Below are 20,801 nucleotides of genomic sequence, written 5' to 3'. Positions count from 1 at the left end.
ACACAATAATAGTGGGGGACTTTAACACCTCACTTACACCAATGGACAGATCATCCAAAATGAAAATAAATAAGGAAACAGAAGCTTTAAATGACACAATAGACCAGATAGATTTAATTGATATTTATAGGACATTCCATCCAAAAACAGCAGATTACACGTTCTTCTCAAGTGCGCACGGAACATTCTCCAGGATAGATCACATCTTGGGTCACAAATCAAGCCTCAGTAAATTTAAGAAAATTGAAATCATATCAAGCATCTTTTCTGACCACAACGCTATGAGATTAGAAATGAATTACAGGGGAAAAAACGTAAAAAACACAAACACATGGAGGCTAAACAATACGTTACTAAATAACCAAGAGATCACTGAAGAAATCAAAGAGGAAATCAAAAAATACCTAGAGACAAATGACAATGAAAACACGACAACCCAAAACCTATGGGATGCAGCAAAAGCAGTTCTAAGAGGGAAGTTTATAGCTATACAAGCCTACCTAAAGAAACAAGAAAAATCTCAAGTAAACAATCTAACGTTACACCTAAAGGAACTAGAGAAAGAAGAACAAACAAAACCCAAAGTTAGCAGAAGGAAAGACATCATAAAGATCAGAGCAGAAATAAATGAAATAGAAACAAAGAAAACAATAGCAAAGATCAATAAAACTAAAAGCTGGTTCTTCGAGAAGATAAACAAAATTGATAAGCCATTAGCCAGACTCATCAAGAAAAAGAGGGAGAGGACTCAAATCAATAAAATCAGAAATGAAAAAGGAGAAGTTACAAGAGACACCGCAGAAATACAAAGCATCCTAAGAGACTACTACAAGCAACTTTATGCCAATAAAATGGACAACCTGGGAGAAATGGACAAATTCTTAGAAAGGTATAACCTTCCAAGACTGAACCAGGAAGAAGCAGAAAATATGAACAGACCAATCACAAGTAATGAAATTGAAACTGTGATTAAAAATCTTCCAACAAACAAAAGTCCAGGACCAGATGGCTTCACAGGTGAATTCTCTCAAACATTTAGAGAAGATCTAACACCTATCCTTCTCAAACTCTTCCAAAAACTTGCAGAGCAAGGAACACTCCCAAACTCATTCTATGAGGCCACCATCACCCTGATACCAAAACCAGACAAAGACACTACAAAAAAAGAAAATTACAGACCAATATCACTGATGAATATAGATGCAAAAATCCTCAACAAAATACTAGCAAACAGAATCCAACAACATATTAAAAGGATCATACACCACGATCAAGTGGGATTTATCCCAGGGATGCAAGGATTCTTCAATATACGCAAATCAATCAATGTGATACACCATATTAACAAATTGAAGAATAAAAACCATATGATCATCTCAATAGATGCAGAAAAAGCTTTTGACAAAATTCAACACCCATTTATGATAAAAACTCTCCAGAAAGTGGGCATAGAGGGAACCTACCTCAACATAATAAAGGCCATATATGACAAACCCACAGCAAACATCATTCTCAATGGTGAAAAACTGAAAGCATTTCCTCTAAGATCAGGAACGAGACAAGGATGTCCACTCTCACCACTATTATTCAACATAGTTTTGGAAGTCCTAGCCACGGCAATCAGAGAAGAAAAAGAAATAAAAGGAATACAAATTGGAAAAGAAGAAGTCAAACTGTCACTGTTTGCAGATGACATGATACTATACATAGAGAATCCTAAAACTGCCACCAGAAAACTGCTAGAGCTAATTAATGAATATGGTAAAGTTGCAGGATACAAAATTAATGCACAGAAATCTCTTGCATTCCTATACACTAAGGATGAAAAATCTGAAAGAGAAGTTATGGAAACACTCCCATTTACCATTGCAACAAAAAGAATAAAATACCTAGGAATAAACCTACCTAGGGAGACAAAAGACCTGTATGCAGAAAACTATAAGACACTGATGAAAGAAATTAAAGACGATACCAACAGATGGAGAGATATACCATGTTCTTGGATTGGAAGAATCAACATTGTGAAAATGACTATACTACCCAAAGCAATCTACAGATTCAATGCAATCCCTATCAAATTACCAATGGCATTTTTTACGGAGCTAGAACAAATCATCTTAAAATTTGTATGGAGACACAAAAGACCCCGAATAGCCAAAGCAATCTTGAGGGAAAAAAACGGAGCTGGAGGAATCAGACTCCCTGACTTCAGACTATACTACAAAGCTACAGTAATCAAGACAATATGGTACTGGCACAAAAACAGAAACATAGATCAGTGGAACAAGATAGAAAGCCCAGAGATAAACCCACGCACCTATGGTCAACTAATCTATGACAAAGGAGGCAAAGGTATACAATGGAGAAAAGACAGTCTCTTCAATAAGTGGTGCTGGGAAAACTGGACAGCTACATGTAAAAGAATGAAATTAGAATACTCCCTAACACCATACACAAAAATAAACTCAAAATGGATTAGAGACCTAAATGTAAGACTGGACACTATAAAACTCTTAGAGGAAAACATAGGAAGAACACTCTTTGACATAAATCACAGCAAGATCTTTTTTGATCCACCTCCTAGAGTAATGGAAATAAAAACAAAAATAAACAAATGGGACCTAATGAAACTTCAAAGCTTTTGCACAGCAAAGGAAACCATAAACAAGACGAAAAGACAACCCTCAGAATGGGAGAAAATATTTGCAAACGAATCAACGGACAAAGGATTAATCTCCAAAATATATAAACAGCTCATTCAGCTCAATATTAAAGAAACAAACACCCCAATCCAAAAATGGGCAGAAGACCTAAATAGACATTTCTCCAAAGAAGACATACAGACGGCCACGAAGCACATGAAAAGATGCTCAACATCACTAATTATTAGAGAAATGCAAATCAAAACTACAATGAGGTATCACCTCACACCAGTTAGAATGGGCATCATCAGAAAATCTACAAATAACAAATGCTGGAGAGGGTGTGGAGAAAAGGGAACCCTCTTGCACTGTTGGTGGGAATGTAAATTGATACAGCCACTATGGAGAACAATATGGAGGTTCCTTAAAAAACTAAAAATAGAATTACCATATGACCCAGCAATCCCACTACTGGGCATATACCCAGAGAAAACCGTAATTCAAAAAGACACATGCACCCGAATGTTCATTGCAGCACTATTTACAATAGCCAGGTCATGGAAGCAACCTAAATGCCCATCAACAGACGAATGGATAAAGAAGTTGTGGTACATATATACAATGGAATATTACTCAGCCATAAAAAGGAACGAAATTGAGTCATTTGTTGAGACGTGGATGGATCTAGAGACTGTTATACAGAGTGAAGTAAGTCAGAAAGAGAAAAACAAATATCGTATATTAACGCATGTATGTGGAACCTAGAAAAATGGTACAGATGAGCCCGTTTGCAGGGCAGAAGTTGAGACACAGATGTAGAGAACAGACATATGGACACCAAGGGGGGAAAACTGCGGTGGGGTGGGGATGGCGGTGTGCTGAATTGGGCGATTGGGATTCACATGTATACACTGATATGTATAAAACTGATGACTAATAAGATCCTGCAATATAAACAAACAAACAAAACAACTAATACTAAACTTTCATTGGGTTATTTGTATGGAAATATGTTAATATAAATGTTTCAGACATTACATGAAATTTCTAAAAATCTTATATGTTCTGGTATAATGTTATAAGTCATAATTGTAGTTATTACTTTAAAATGTATATCTCAGAAATAACTAATTTTCTTGTCAACTGCATTATTATGAACTTTCATCAAATCTTTAACCGTGGTCATTTTTAAGTCTTTTGTCATTTACAGACAGTTCTGGGTGTACTCTGATGCTTTTGTAAATATGTTCCTATAAAAGGGTTTCATCTTCAGGAAATTCATGGAAAAGACTCTGACAAGTACGGGTTTCTGGTACCTGACTGTACTGCTGAACTGAATGAATAAGCATTTTCAGAACTTTAATGAAAAACTGATGAGCTCATAAAAGTGCTAACAAAAGATCAAGAGGAAAAAAAAATTAGTTGCATGGGACTGAGTGAACTGATGAGGATGAGTATAATTTTTGTGACTTTCTGTTTGAATTTAAAAAAAAGAAAAAAATCCCACAAGGACTCAGAGGCAAAGAATATACAAATCAATTTTCACTGCAAAGTAAAGGATCTGTTACAGTGGAGGATTACTGGACTGAATGTCAATATTATGACATAGTATGAGTGTGTTTCATGTTTGGTAATTGCAATCATTGTTGCTTTTGTTGTGGTCATCCATGTACAATGCTTGGTGTCAGTCTATTTATCTCTTGTAAAAATAAAATACAGTGTGTGTGTGAAAAAAATATATATATATAGTAGTGCTGACCTAAAGGAAAGAAAAATAAAATAGTTCCATTTAAATATGTGATAATATTCCATAGAAAATATTGCAGTTGTTATAATTAAGCTCTTCTTCTATAGTGTAACTGAGAACCTCTAATGTTTTTAAAACTACTGAATGTTCACTTCTTACATCAGAAGAATTTCCATGACTTATCCATTGTGCTAAATACCCAGTCAAACTTCCTCCTAAATTTATGTGGTAACAATTTGAGGCTTAAAAGCATAGTTAGAGATACATCTATGTGAACAGCTTTACTAAAAGTGTGGTGAAGCAACACTGCATATTTATGTACACTTTGGAAAGTCTCATCCAGGTAGCACTGCAAATTAAATTCTGTGGTATCCCCTCAGAAAGAGTATGTAGAGGTATTCTTGGAAATCATTCTGGTTTGTCTAGATTTTCACATATCTAAATCATGCATGATTTCCTAAAATTTTTTATCATGGTTTGCTTCCATCTAACTAATGCATAAGTTGGTGCTATATCTTCATCTATCTTTTCTCCTTGATTTACTTCAAAATAAAACTTGAACCATCTCTCCATTACTTCCATATGGTAGTTTAGGCAATAAAATATGGACTCAGATAGTTAATGTTGACCTCTTAGGATTAGAGTATATTAGGGTTAGAAGTCCAGGGACTTCTAAACAAAAGATATAAATAAATATTTGTATATATATACAGATACCCGTATATTAATTGAGACATGACTTGTGAACATCAAAACTGGCATATTCAATTGATTAATTAATAAGAACAATTTGATGTCTCAATGTTTACATGTAGCCATTAATAGACAATTAGACTTATTCATCCATTATATAAATTTTGCTAATATGTACAAGACACCATTATAGGCACTTGATATATAAGAAGTTTAATAAAATTTTTCAACTTCTAGAAGCCCAAATTGTGAGGGAGTAAATAATCAAAAGTCAATAAAAAGTAAAAAGCAAAAATTAGATGAGTATCATAAATGAGAATGCATAAATTCTCATATGATTTCATAAGTGTTTCAGAGACTAACAATGTGCAATAAAATGAAGCCAGAAATCTAGAAGGAAATCACAGGTGAGGACCACATTTTCTGAGAACCTTGATTATCCAGTTAAGTTAGGTAGTAGGCAATGAGAAAATTTCAAAGGTTTGTGAAAACAACAAGGACATCATCAGAGCTATATTTTGACGCATTAATCTTGCAAAAGAATAGAATTATCTTGAGTTCAGAGAGAAGACAATAGGTGAGACCAACAACAAGGAGGTTATTCGAGGCTCTCTTAATTGTCCAAATGAGAAGCAGTAAGGGAACTCTCTATAACAGAGCAGTGCAAATCAAGAGAAAAAGTGATTTGAGAGATGATATGGAGGTGGAAATAAGAGGTTTTGGCAATTGGTAACATGGTGGCTATCAGCTAAACCCTAATTTTTAATATAATTAAAATTAAATATAATTATGGAAATACACTAAATAGTGAAGTTCTCCATTAAAATGCTCACCTTGTTTGGAGATACATGTTATAGCCAAGTGTATTCAGGAGGAAGGAAATTATAAAAATTATTTTAGGATTTCATCCACTTTCACGAGCTTTACCTACATTTTCTAAGCAGATGATTCTTAAATACTTCTACTTAAAAGAAGATGTGGTACATACATACAATGGAATATTACTCAGTCATAAAAAGGAACAAAATTGTGTCATTTGTAGTGATGTGAATGAACCTAGAGTCTGTCATACAGAGTGAAGTAAGTCAAAAAGAGAAAAACAAATATATTAATGCCTATATATGGAATCTAGAAAAATTGTACTGATGAACCTATTTGCAGGGCAGGAAAAGAGATGCAGACATAGAGAACAGACTTGTGGACATGGGGGTGGGGGGTGGGGGGTGGGCGGAAGGGGCGGGTGGGACAAACTGAGATAGTAGCATTGACATATATACACTACCATGTGTAAAACAGATAGCTGGTGGGAAGCTGCTGTATAGCACAGGGAGCTCGGCTCGGTGGTCTGTGATCACCTAGAGGGGTGGGATAGGGGGGGAGAGGGAAGTCCAAGAGGGAGGGGATATATGTATACATATAGCTGATTCACTTTGTTCTATAGCAGAAAGTAATACAACATTGTAAAGCAATTATTCTCCAATAAAAATTTTTTTTAATAATAAAAGTATTTAAGGTATTCCACACTTTTGTTCTATTTAAAGTATCCTAATCATTTTTCTAACATTTACAGTTGGACACGTTTCTGGTATTTCAAACCCAAGAAACCCAAAATTTAGCTTTTCATCTCCCTACAATCAGCTCCAATTCTTGTGCTCTTTAGCTGCACTGAAGAAGCTTCTTTAGTGAAGCTTCTTTTGGCTTCACTGAAAGTCTGCTTCCCACACATAAACAAAACAAAATAACAACAAAAACTTCTAGTCATCAGTGATGAAAACTAGTATTCTCTTGGATTTAGTCCTCTACCTTTTCAAGAACTTTGAAGGATCTGAGATTTTACCCTTCTTTTAAGGTAACAGAAGACATATTTCATGCTAACTTTCACGACAACAGAAGACATGAGACTCGCCATTATTCATATCACAGCAAGTAGCATGAGTTTTATGCTCACATTGGTTGCCCTTGTCCTCCAAATAGCAGAGATGACATGGAGTGACCCAGCTGGAAGCTGCACACACAGTAAATTTTTGTCACAGCTGAGGAACTCCAAACTTAGAAAATCCCAGTGTTTCAACGGAGTTGCTAGAAAACCTTCCTGATCTTTGCCTTTGAGGAAGATATTACCTTTATTATCATGGTCAGGGATCAAATCTGCCCTCTGCCCTGGAGGGAGAGAGTATCTCTATTTTCCAAGGTTGCTTGCTGTACAAATATCTTTGAAAAGAGTTCATAACAAAAGCTAATTCAAGACATGAAGAAATGTCATGAAGAATCATTCTCTGTCCTGTCTGGTTCCCAGTCCTGTCAATTAGACTTTGAAATATCATTTCCTAATTAGGATGAAAGGCTTAAGGGAAAGATGGAAACAGAGAAAGTTCATAAGGAATATCAGCAACCTGCTTCTGAATCTTGCTCGAGCCTTAAGAATATGCCTAAATATTATCTTATATATGCCAACTTGATAATGAAATATTTTTTGCTTGCACAACCTGGTGGCTTGGTGTATTAAATAATACCCAGTTTGCTTACAGTCTACTCAGAATGCAGGCTCCCTGGTATCCTATATCCGGGCATTTAATCTCTACCAGGTCCAGATATGAACTATTCACCAAAAACAGCTTTGCCCAGATGTAAATACTGGTCACAACTTGGCAGGAACATACTATTGCAGTACAGCGCCATGAAACACTGAATCTCAAGACTACTATCCTCATTCTTATTCCACTCATTCTAAGGGCCATTTGATGTAGCATGCCCACTGCTAGTGAATGCACTGGTTTAAGCAACACAAATATCAAATTCACTTTTACATTTCTTATTATATACAAGCAAACTGAAATCCTGATTTAGTTTTTCTGATTATGCTTTTCTAAGATTTGATAGTAAGATGGCCTCCTTGAATACAATTAGTTCTAAGCATACTGATGTAATGGAATATCTGAATCTTGATACCCATATGCATATAATGAAGACTTTAAAAGGTCAATGCAACCTTATAGATTGAGGGGATGGATAAATAGTCAGGTTTCTCTAGGAGACACACCCCTTGGCCTCATCACAGGTGTTCTTCCTCTCAATGCATGTTCTTTTCAGCCTGTAACAACTTTCACTCTGCTGCCAATAAGGCTCAGCTTAAGGATAAATTGATTAAACCATTCCTTCTAGCCAAAGTCAGAACTAATAGCATGACTCTGTACAGCTTTGGCCCTCTGTGTTTACATCCATCTCTTTGTTTAGATTGTAGTTCGTTTTAGCTAAGAACTATAACACATTCATATGCATGATCCAGACAGCATCTTGAAGAGTGCCTTGCAGATATAAGTTCCAAAATATATGTTGAATCAATTAGAAAAGCTTCCTCCTCTATTGCACCTTGACTCACATAAAATTGTTGAGTAACTCAAGATCTGGTGTGTTATCTTCAATATATATTGCTCTTACCAATAAAAAATACAGAATGTATAAATCACAAATAGGCAATTAAAATATTCACAAAAAGACATGAAAATATATAAACCTCAATTTAAATTTCATTAAAACAATAAGATGCCTGTTTCTTACCTAAGCATTGGCAAACATGAAAAAAGACTCAATACGTTGACTGGGGAAAACAGACATGCATGTGAGATGATATATACAGTGCTGATAAGATTGTAAATCAGCATAATCTTTCTGGAAAGAGATTGGGAAATATGTATGAAAAGCATTAAAATGTGTATTCATAGTAATTATACTTCTATGAGTTCATCTAAAGGAAATGTGTGCAAAAATATGTTTATGGATATTCAACACAGCACGCTATACCCTTCTTATCTCACATAACATGAATATTCTGCATCTCATTAAGATAATCTTCATAAATACATTTATTAAAAGATTCATAATATATTTCATATTCCTATATGAACTTTCTTTAGTCATCACTAAAGTGTCGAATATCCAAGTTATTTCTGCAATTTCATCATTATAAATAATGTTGCAATGGATAGCTTCCTCTGCATATATCTTTAGGCTAGAGTCTTAGAAGAGAATCACTGGGTAAAAAGGGAGGGTGCACTTAAAATATTAATGCATATTTCTAAATTTCTTTTAAATTATCATCGAGTGTTCTAATTTAAACTTCCATTAGCAGTATATATGAAACTCTCTCACCACTTCATTAGTATTATTATATTTTTAAAATATTTTTAAGTAAATACATTAAAAATTCTTACTGCTGCTCTTTTTATTTTCTGTTGTTCATTTTAATCTTTTACTACACTTGTTAAATTTCCATACATTTACTGGTAACACGTATTTCCATTTTTGTAATTGTTTCTATTCATTGTCTTTACTGTTTCTCTATTAGTCCTCAGAGGGTTTTGTCCTATTGATTTTTATGAAGTTCATATACGAAAATATCAACTTTTGAAGCACACTACTTTACAATTTTATGTAACTACAACTATATATCTTTTTCCCCCATGAGATAGAAACAAATTTTTATGTATTTTAAAAATACTATCCACAGACTAAATAAATATTCATCTACATTGTTATTTGTTGCCTTACATTTATGCTTTAATAAACTTGGAATTTACTTGGAATATACCATTTTGTGGGAGGGAGATATGATCCTAAATATTTTTCTAATTTTTCCAATGTCATTTATTTGAAAAACCCTACTCTTTTGAATCTCAATTAATATACAACTCTTACTTTATTTCATATCAATTACCTATACGTGGCTCTATCACAAATTAACTTCCCATACATACCAGGGTCCACTTCAGGACACTTTCATTCTATTGTCAACCTGGCCTATACAAGTACAATAAAATGTTCAATTATTTTTTCTTTTTAATATTTTATGTATCTAGTAGGACAAATATTCCTTTATTGCACCTCATTTTCAGATTATGTATAGCATTCATGTCACTTAATTCTTTATATAATCCCTTTGGTGACAGCCCATATTATCTCTTGTAAAGGAATATTAACCTAAAACACCATGGTATTCCCAGGTGCCGTGTTTTTAGGCATGAAAATATAATTCTTCCCCCAGAGACCAGTCTCTAAATCAATAAGCCGTCTGTGTCTGGTATGGAAGGTCTGCTTAGAGATGGTATAATGAATAATGTCAGAGGCTGTAGCAGGGTATATGCAGTCATTTAAAAAAAAAAAAAAAAACTTCTTACAGGTATGGAACTAATATCCACTAAAGCCCCACTTACGAGATGAAAGAAAAAGTTTCTAATATAGCAAAATGCTGAGGACCAAGAAAGAGTGTATATACGGTAAGAATTTTTAATAATGGCAAGGTTTAACAGTCTTCAGTGGCATCCTTGAAGAGCTGATTTTTCTGGAAGTTTGGAAAGACGAAAATCTTCACAACTGACAGATATCAAGGGTTTGGGCTCAGACTACCAACCTTAGGCATTCACTAAGCAAGATTCTGCTTCCTGAGATGAGACTAACCTCCTTGAAGGTGGAGGAAAGAGCTATAAACTCTGAGGACTCACACAAGTACAAAAATGGCTCACCTCTCAAGGTTAAAGGCATTCTAGCCTCAAACTCAGCAGTTGACAACTGCATTGAACGTCAATCACATTTTATTTTGTTTTTTAGAAAAATTCTGCCAAGATGAACTATAAAAATAAACACAAATGGGATTTATGGTAGCTTTTAGCAGATGCCTTAGGCCAACTTTCAGGATCAATGAATTTGTTTCTGACTTTAAGGCTTAGAATGACTCATTTATATACCTTGGAGTAAATAGTTTGTCTAATGTTGTCCTTTTAGAACATACAATAAGTGGAATTTTCTTCATCAAGTCAAAGTGTTTATTATTAGAATCAAGTTAGAGTTATTGATTCTTCTCCACAAAGTTGTTATAAACCCTAAGATAGTCCTGAATTGTGTAGGTCACAGAGGACTCCTTTCTAGAAATATCATATATCTATTTCTCCATTGAAGACTGATTTCTAGAAATAATCCTTTAGGTGTCAGGAAGCAATAACAGAGGCTACACAATGAAGCAAAGTGATAGTACATGGCAGTGTTTTAGAAGCACTCAAAAGAGAACAAAAAACAAATGCAACAATCCATTTTCATTTGATAAAAGATCCCTAAAATCACCTTATATTAAATAAAAAGAGCATACTTAGAGAAAAATACTTTTAAGGGGATTGAATTAAAATTAACATTCATTTATCTACATAATCACTAGCACACATATAACTCATACATACTTACCTATCAGTGTAAAAACCAAATATATTGTTCTAAATATCACTTATGTGCACATTTGGTGGGTAGTGAACCTGGTATTGTTTATATAATATTGAATCACTACCAAGAAGAATTCAATGATGTATTTATATGTTTATTCCCTTATTTAGAGGAAATTACTAATATAATACCTCATAATAAAAAAACTGGGAAATCCCAGAATTCCACTGCAAATGAAATGTATTTATTTATTCACTCTTTCATTTAAGAAGCATGCATTGTTTACCCACTATTTTCCCAGGCACTGTGCTGGTCCTGTGCATGAAAAGATGCATAAGAAGCTGTTTTTTAAAAATTCATACATATCCCAGGCTAGTCAAGTGATGAAGCCTATACTACTGAGAGCTAAGATTCTCTTTTCAAATGCATTGGGGAAACTTATTTTCTTACAAAAGTAAAGTAACTCTTGACAAACCTAAAATCATGGTATTGAAAACTAGGAGTAACACAAAGATTCACTTACAGAGGAAGAAATTGAGTGCTTACCTGATATGCTGGAAGTCATGAAACTAGAATGTAGCTCAGCTGGGTCTATAATGATGTCCTTTCAAATACTCTTTCTGGTGGTTCCTAAGGCCCAGTCAGTAGAGCATACCCAGTTGTTTCCAAACACTATGTTGAGGCTCACCCATGAAAAGGGACCTTTCAGAGGTAGAGTGCTAAACTTTTATCAACACTTAAAATTTAATTTTACTAATATTAAAGATATATACTGCCACAGTACAGTAAAAGTAATAATAACAAGCAAATCATTACTTAGTATAGAAGAGCAGGTTAATATAGAAGAGGATATGACTTTCTATAAGTAGAAAAATTAAATGGCAGACGGAGGGAAATAGTTCTCATTCTCTTGTTAGCACACTTTACCCTGTAAACTAAGTAATATTTTATACCATCACAGTATTTCTGCAAAGAACAAAAGCTAAGGTTAAAAGGCGCATATTATAAAGAGAATGATAAAAAGATGCCAGACATTCCCACTAGGATTTTGAAAAGGTGAGGAAAACAGTTCTGGAAACATCTTCCATCACCCACCTTCAACCCACATAAACAGAAAAATTGATTTAAAATTTACAAAGTGTAAAGGAGGCAATTCATAGCAAGATATCAACCCAATAAAAGAATATGGTAGTATCTGTCTTCTCCTACATGAAGAGGATTATTCCCCTACCAGGCAAAAGTAGGGAGACTCCAAGAAAATCACTCTTAAAGAATAAGGTCCCTAGAAGTAGTAACACTTTGCATATGTTTCCTAGGGCATAAGTTAAAACAGAAATCTGGTGCTTCATCTCACCTGGAGATGTATGAAAGCAAGTGGCAGAGCAAAACATTCTACTATGGAAAAAAGAGGCATCATTATCGTAGTCTACATTTTTACCATTTGCTTGACAAGGATACATTAATTTCCTGTGGGGCAAGTGAACAATGTAGAAGATAGCAATACTAGATTACCTAGAAGGAAACCAGTTCAAAACTGTTCTCCTAGATTAAAAGAACACCAGTGGTAAGAGATTCAAAAGAATAAAACTGGAAGCAGAAACTGCAAGTCTGTCTGTCCCTAAAATACAAACGAAGTGTACAATGCCTGTGTTGACACTGTGCAGTGCAGAGTTCCCCATAGGAGAAGTCACATATGCCCCACAGAAGGATATAAGTTTAGACATCTATCAAACAGATGGTTTTAGTAAATACCAGTTTAGAAATGAGACCCTCACCCTTTTCTGCTAATATCCCTTGCCCAAAGCTAGAGGGGAAATGGGGAGATACCTTGGATTGGACATGAGATTGATGTTTTAAAATACATTAGACTGGAACTTTTAACATCTAAAAGTATGTCATAATTATCAAAATAAATTATTCTTATAACCCAATGTCACCAAAACTTAGGGAATCTGTCTGGTATCTTGCCAAAAGAAAAAGAGTATCTGATAAACAAACAAGTCTTTCTCTTATGATACTCAACCAAAATCAAACTGTTCAATTAACTAGATATACTTAATAATATATTTATGCAGCAATTAAGTTTTTTCCTGACATTTTTAAACATAAAATTGAAAGGATTTTTCTATTATTTGTAGCATATAAAACCTATGCAAATTTTCAAGATTATATAGGCTCTCTGACAAGAGAAATCAAATAGTTTTCATTTTCATTTTCAAAATAAGCAGCTAACAAAGTAAATGAATGGCTAGAGCTTAATCTACATAGAACTAAAACACAACTACCTAGTAGCAGCCCTAGCTTTACCAAAATGTCTTCTCTAGGCTGCTAAAATCCTCATTTAATCCCTATTTACTTCACTGTTATTTGTTTAAGTCTTCCTTTCTGAAGATAAACACTCTTGAAAATGTATAACAAATAATGTATTCAGCAAAGTGTTATGATACAAAAACATGATTGTATTTCTAGATACTAGAAAAATTAAAATTAAAAAATTATTTACAATAGCATCAAGTCATAATATACTTACAAAATATATGCAAGACCTCTACATTGATGAAATAGATTTTAATTTCCTAAATAAATCTGATTACTATAAGCCCCTCTTACAATGTGATTTTGACACTCCTTCCACCAAGAGACAGGATCTGTGTCTCCTTCCTACAGGCAGTGGTTTGTAACTACTCTCACTAACAGAATATAAAAGTCATGCTATGTGACTTTCAAAGCTAGCTCATAAAAAGGATTAAACTTTGACCTAGCTCCCTCTTGAAACCCAGGCACAAGTTAATGAGGAATCCCATAACACACAGACAGGACACATGCCAGTGTTCTGGCTAACAGCCACAGATGACATCTTAGCTGATTGCTAGTACCAACTGCAAGGTATATAGTAATGGCCTTCAAATGATTTCATCCTCCAGCCTTTGAGATACTACAACTCACACTGAGTAGAATACAGATAAGCTCTCTCTGAGCCTTGCTCAAGTTGCACATCCATGAACTAAATAAATGTTGCTTTAAAATTCAAGACACTGAGGTAGTTTGTTATACAGCATTAGAGCAATTGAACAACCTGCACAAATGAAAACTATAAAACACCAATAAGACAAATTAAAGGGGATCTAAATAATTGGAAAGACACATAATATATCAATTCTTCCCAAAATTCATTTATTGGTTTAATGCAATCCCAATAAAATTTTCAGCAAAATTTTAAAAGAAATTGACAGACTCTTACTAAAATTTATATGCAAGTAAAAATTACCTAGAAAGCCAAAATAATGTTGCAAAACAAGGACAAAGGTGGACTTACAATATCTGATTTTCAACACTTAATTTAAAATATAGTAGATAAGACAATGTAATATCAGGGTAAGGATAGACATCTACATTAAGGGAAAATTACAGTCCAAAAACAGATGAACACATAAACATTTATTCATTTTGGACAAAGATGTCAAGATAGTTCTATGGGGAAAGGAGATTCCTTTCAAAAAGTGCTAAAACAACTGGATATCCATATGAAAATACCAAACAGAAAAATTATGCTTAAATAGACCACAGACCTAAATATAAAAGCTAAAACTCCTAAATGTCTAGAATGTCTAGAGATTCCTTTCAAAAAGTGCTAAAACAACTGGATATCCGAATGAAAATACCAAACAGAAAATTATGTTTAAATAGGCCACAGACCTAAATATAAAAGCTAAAACTCCTAAATGTCTAGAAGAAATTATAGGAGACTACCTTTACAACCTTAGGTTAGACAAAATGCACTAACAATAAAAGAAAGAAAAGTGGATAAATTGGATATTCTCAAATTTAAAATTTTCTGCTTTTCAAAAGACGTCACTACAAAAATGAAAAAGAAAGCCATATGCTAGGAGAAAATATTCTCTATATCGTTTGTGTGGAGGTTACAACCACTCTGGGGATTTATTTCTTAAAATTTAATCATATACTTACTATATAACCCAGAAGTTCCATTCCTACATGTTTATCCAAGAGAGAGTAAAGTATATGTATAGACAAAGACTGACTTATAAGTAAATATACATATAGTAGCTTTATTCATAACCCCAAACTGGAAACCACCCAAATTCAAAAGGTGAATGGATAAACTAATTGTGGTCTATTTATACAAAGAGATACTATAAAAGAACAACAACAGAAGAATGGAATATTAATGTACACAGTTAGATGGATGAATCTCAAAAACACTGTTGAGTAAAAGAGCTTAGACACTGTACGATTCCATTTACATGAAATTCTAGAACAGGTAAAACTAATAGTGACAGAAAGCAGATCGGTGGTTTCTTGGACTGGAGGTGAAGGAGGGCAACACAAAAAGGTATACAAGGTAACTTTTGAGGTGATGGAAATGTTTAATATCTTTATTGCATGGACTACATTGTTATATACATTTGTCAAAACTTATTCAGCTATACATATAAAATCCATACATTTTTACTCTAGATAAATTGTACCTTAGTAAAGTGTGATGGGGAAAAATATACTTGGAGGTAACATTAAACTATTAACACCTTGGAGTAAAAGAGTGTATGAAATGCCTGAGAAGTTCCATGAGCCATTCTAAATAGAGTTCACTGTTTATTCCTAACAAACAGTGATGACATTATCTCCTTTTCCTATAATTTCCTACTATCCTGGGGCCTAGTTTTAGCTCTTTGCATGTGATTACATTAGCTTCATTACAATTAAAGAGGTTTTAAGTGGGCAAACTGCCACAAACCAATTGCTGGTTTCTAAATGATGTTAAACTGCTTGTCTACATAATGTTTAAATGAGATAGAAACTGTATAAGATATTCTCAATATTTTGTGTGTGCATGTGTCTACATGTCACACAACCTTATATGTCAACTAAGAAACTAAACTTTTTTGGAGGTTTTTATCTAATCACATAGAAATTGCAGTATGTTTGATCTGCTTTGTGTCAATCAATGTTTCTAAAAATATATAATACCACCTCACAATACCTCAAAACTATTGACAATTCATTATATAAACAATAATACTGTACAATAATATCAATAAAATATAAATAATATAAATATATAAATAAAATAAAAATAATAAGAAACATTACTTTTGTGGCTTGCTATACGTCAGGTACAATTTTAAGATCTTACATCTATTCACTCATTTGATCATCATAGTAATCCTATGTGGAAATTATTATTATTATTTACCAATTGTGTGAATGAGGAAACACATGCTGATGATGTTAAATAACTTTATTCAAAATACTTTTAGAGCTTAGGAAAAAATTCAATAAAGTTATTACATTTCAGTTTCTTAAATTTGAAATATGTATTTTTCAGAATAATCCTGTGAGATAAGAAATTGATGACTGTTAATTCTGTAAGCTAAAAAACATATATTATGTCATATTTACCTTGCCTACTAAACTAAGCGGCTTATCAGATTTAAAAGTGGAGTCCACAACATGGCACTTTTATGATCTGTCTCCTAAAATTCCACCCCAGGCTGCTTATATCCCTTATGAATGCAGTTGATTAGTTCTTTCCTCTGGTTACATGGGAAACAACACTCACCTGGGAAGCTTTCCCAACAGGGCAAAAGAGCTCTAGCTAATGCTTTCATTTCTACATTAGCTCAGAGGGACTGCTTCCACAGTTTTAGTGTAACCCATGCACCAGGAATAAGAAAATTAGACTAACATATGCCAAACAAAATATGTAAATGACTTAGATTGAAAAAATTTCCACAGACTGCAATGTGGCATTTAAAGTGTTGTCACATTTACTATGATATGAATAAAATCAATGTAATATTGAGAAACTAACTTTGAAAAGATTTGGCAACATTTACTTTAGGATTATGTTGAAAGAAAAAACATCGCAGGTGTTATAATTTTTAGGAGACTAAGAATGCTACATGAAATTATGCTGTGGATGTATTTTTTTCTTATGTTTCCTTTGTAATTATTTCCTAATAGTATAATCATCAATCACCTGTATCAACATTTTGTAATATAACATAGGTTCAATCAATTTAAAAGTGATACTATATAAAATTTGCTATTTTCAAATCAGAACAAGCTGGTGAGCAAAAACTATGTGCTGAATATATTTTTAAGTGATTTCTTGAAATATTTGCCATCTAGTGGTTTTTTTTTTTCCTTTTAAGTATTCAAACACCCAGTTTATGGTCTATTCCCAAAAAGGTACCATAGCCCACAAGCCTGCTCTAAAATAATGACTAAAGGAAGCTTTTAAGACAAAAGGTAAATGACACAAAGAAACTTGAAACATCAGGAATTTAAAAAGTGTAATAGAACTGGTAAAACTATTGATAAATATAATAAAATATTTTTCTCTTCTTGGTTTCTTTAAAATACTTGAATGGTTGAAGGTAAAAATTATCAAATTGTATGATGTGACTTTCAATGTATGTATGTGTAATATATAAGAAAAAATAGCACAAGATTTGAAGGGGACCTTTATAGTGGTAAGATTTCTCCACTCAGATTGAGGTGGTAAAATACAATATTTATCCTAAATAGATTGTGTAAAGTAAAATTTTGTCATTTCTAGAGAAAACACTAAAAATTGCAAACAAATATAGTCAAAATCATTGTAGATAAATTAAAATAATGTAATAAAACATGCTCAAATAATCCAAAAGAAGGAAGAAAAGGTAGAGAAATGAAAAATAGAGGGAACAAATAGAAACCAAATAATAAAACATGTGACCCACATTCAAACATATCAATAATTATAATAAATGTGAATGGTCTAAACACATGAATTAAAAGACAGAGATTTTAATAATGGATTAAAAATATGACCCAACTATCTGCTATCTACAAGAAACTCACTTCAAGTAAAATGATATGGATAAGATGAAAGAATTTTAAAGCTGGGAAAAAAAGATATGCTACAGAAATCAAAAGAAAGCAGTAGTAGTACCTATAGTTAATAATACTGTATTATGCACTTAAATTTTTATTAAGAGGATAGATCTCATATTAAGTGTTCTTACCACATAATAAAAGAGACACAAAGAAACTTTTGGAGGTGATGGATATGTCTGTTACCTTGATTGTGGTGATGATTTCATGGGTGTTTGAATATATCCAAACTCATCAAATTGTATACATAAAATTTGTGCAGTTTTTAAAATATATACTATATATTGATAAACTTTTTTTTAATAAATCAGCAGTGGTTATATAAATATATGAGAGTTACAAAATAGGAAATTGCAATAAAATACCACTTAAAATAATTATGACATAAAATAAATTATTAGGTATAAATCTAATAAAACATGTGCAGAGTATGTATACTAAAAACTATGAAAGAGTGATGAAAAATATTTTTAAGATCTAAATAAATTAAGATGCATACCATGTTCATTGATTAGAACATCAAAATAGGAATCATGAATTAGTCATTGATTGACCCACAGCTTTCCTGTAATACCAATCAAAATCTGAGCATTACCTTTTATATATAGACAATTTGATTATAAAATCTACTTGGGTTAAGAAATTTCCAAGGCAAGGGTAACTGAGACAGAAGAATAATATGATTAAAGTAGCTAATGCATTTTGACAAATAATTCATTTAAAGGAGTCATATTACCCAATGTTAAGAAATATTTAAAGATATTGTGAACTAGTAAAAAGATATGCATATAGATCAATAAAACAGAATACAAAATCCAGAAATTGGCACATATAAATACGGCCATTTGATTTTTGACCAACACACAAAATAAATCCAAAGGATAAAAGCTTATCTTCTCCACAAATGGTGTCGGGCTAATTGGTCACCTTTATGCAAAAAAAACCTCAAAAAACAAAATAACAAATCTCAAACTAAACCTCTCACATTATATTAAAATTAACTCACAATGAATTATAGCTCTACACATAACACAGGGAACTGTAAAACTTTTAGAGAAAGTGATAAAAGAAAATCTTCATGATTCAGGATTAGGTGAAGAGTTCTTAGACATGACACAATAAAAGTAAGTGATAATAATAGTAATAAATAAATTTCATCAAACTTAAAACTTTTGCTCTTTGAAATACCTTGGTAAGAGGAAATATAAACATGAGACTGGGAGAACATATTTGACAAAGAACCCCTATCCAGTGTATATAATAAATGCTCAAAATGCAATGATAAGAAAATAAACAACCCAACTAAAAACTGAAAAGAGCATGAACAAAAATTTCACGAAAGAAGATATAAGAAGGGCAAACAAGCTGATAAAACAATGTTTAACATAATTGGCCACTAGGGTTATGCAAAGTAAAACCACAATGTGATACCACTAAACAGCTATTAAAACGTGATGCAAAATGACAAAAAAATACTAACTGGTGAGGATGCAAAGCAAATGGAATCTCATAAACTGCTGGTGGGGATGCAAATGTTACAGGCACTTTGGAAAATAGTTTGTCTTTTTCTCATAAAGTTAGACATATCTTTACTATATGACCCAGCAATCCATCTCTTGGATATTTACCCTAGAGAAATAAAAACTTATTGTATTAGTTTGCTATGACTGTCACAACAAAATACAAAGATTGGGGGGGAGAATTAAACAGAAATTTATTTTATCACCATTTTGGACATTGGAAGTCCAAGATCAATGTACAAGCAGGGTTAGTTTCTGGTGAGACTTCTCTCCTTGGTTTGCACACAATTTCCTTCTTGCTGTGTCTTCAAATAGCATTTTCTGTGTATGTGCATGGAGAGAAAGAGAGAGAAAGACAGAGAGAGTGTTCTGGTGTCTCTTCCTCTTCTCATAGGGATATTAGTCCTATTGAATTAGGGTAAAACTTTTGTGACCTCATTTAATCTTGATTACCTTCTAAAAGTTCCTATCTCCAAATACAATCACACTGAGGTTTAAGAGTTCAACATACAAATTTGGGGGGGACACCATTCAGTCCATAACATTCCAACTTCTGATCCTCAAAATGCATGTCTTTCCTGCATTCAAAATAGTTTTGCCCTATCTCAACAGCTCCAAAAGACAATCCATTCCAGCACCATTTCCAAGCCCAAAATGTCATCTAAATATCATCTCAGATATGGGTAAGACTCAGGTATGATTCATCCTGAGGCATATTTCTTCTCCAGTTGTGAACCTGTTAAACCAGACAAGTTATGTGTTTACAAAATACAATAGTGGGACAGGATAGACATTCCCATTCCAAAAGGGAGAAATGGGAAAGAAGAGATGACGAGCACCCAGGAAGTCTAAAACCTAGCAAGGTAAATTCCACTAGGGCTTAAGGCTTTAGGATAATCCTCTTTAGCTCAATACCCTGCTCTCTAGTCCAACTGGAGTGGAAGCATTACTCCCACTGATGCAGGTAATGGCCCGTTCCCTTTGTTCTGCAAGGTGACCTTCCCTCTGAGGCATTTAATGGAGGCATCTTGCTCTGCTAAAACTAAGAGGTAGCCCCATCTTCTGAAAGCAAGGAAGAAACAGCCCTGCTTC

Source organism: Eubalaena glacialis, chromosome 8, assembly GCF_028564815.1.
Source record: "Eubalaena glacialis isolate mEubGla1 chromosome 8, mEubGla1.1.hap2.+ XY, whole genome shotgun sequence".
NCBI classification, from domain to species: Eukaryota; Metazoa; Chordata; class Mammalia; order Artiodactyla; family Balaenidae; genus Eubalaena; species Eubalaena glacialis.
The sequence above is the reverse complement of the archived record's forward strand: the minus strand, read 5'-3'. Positions refer to the sequence as shown.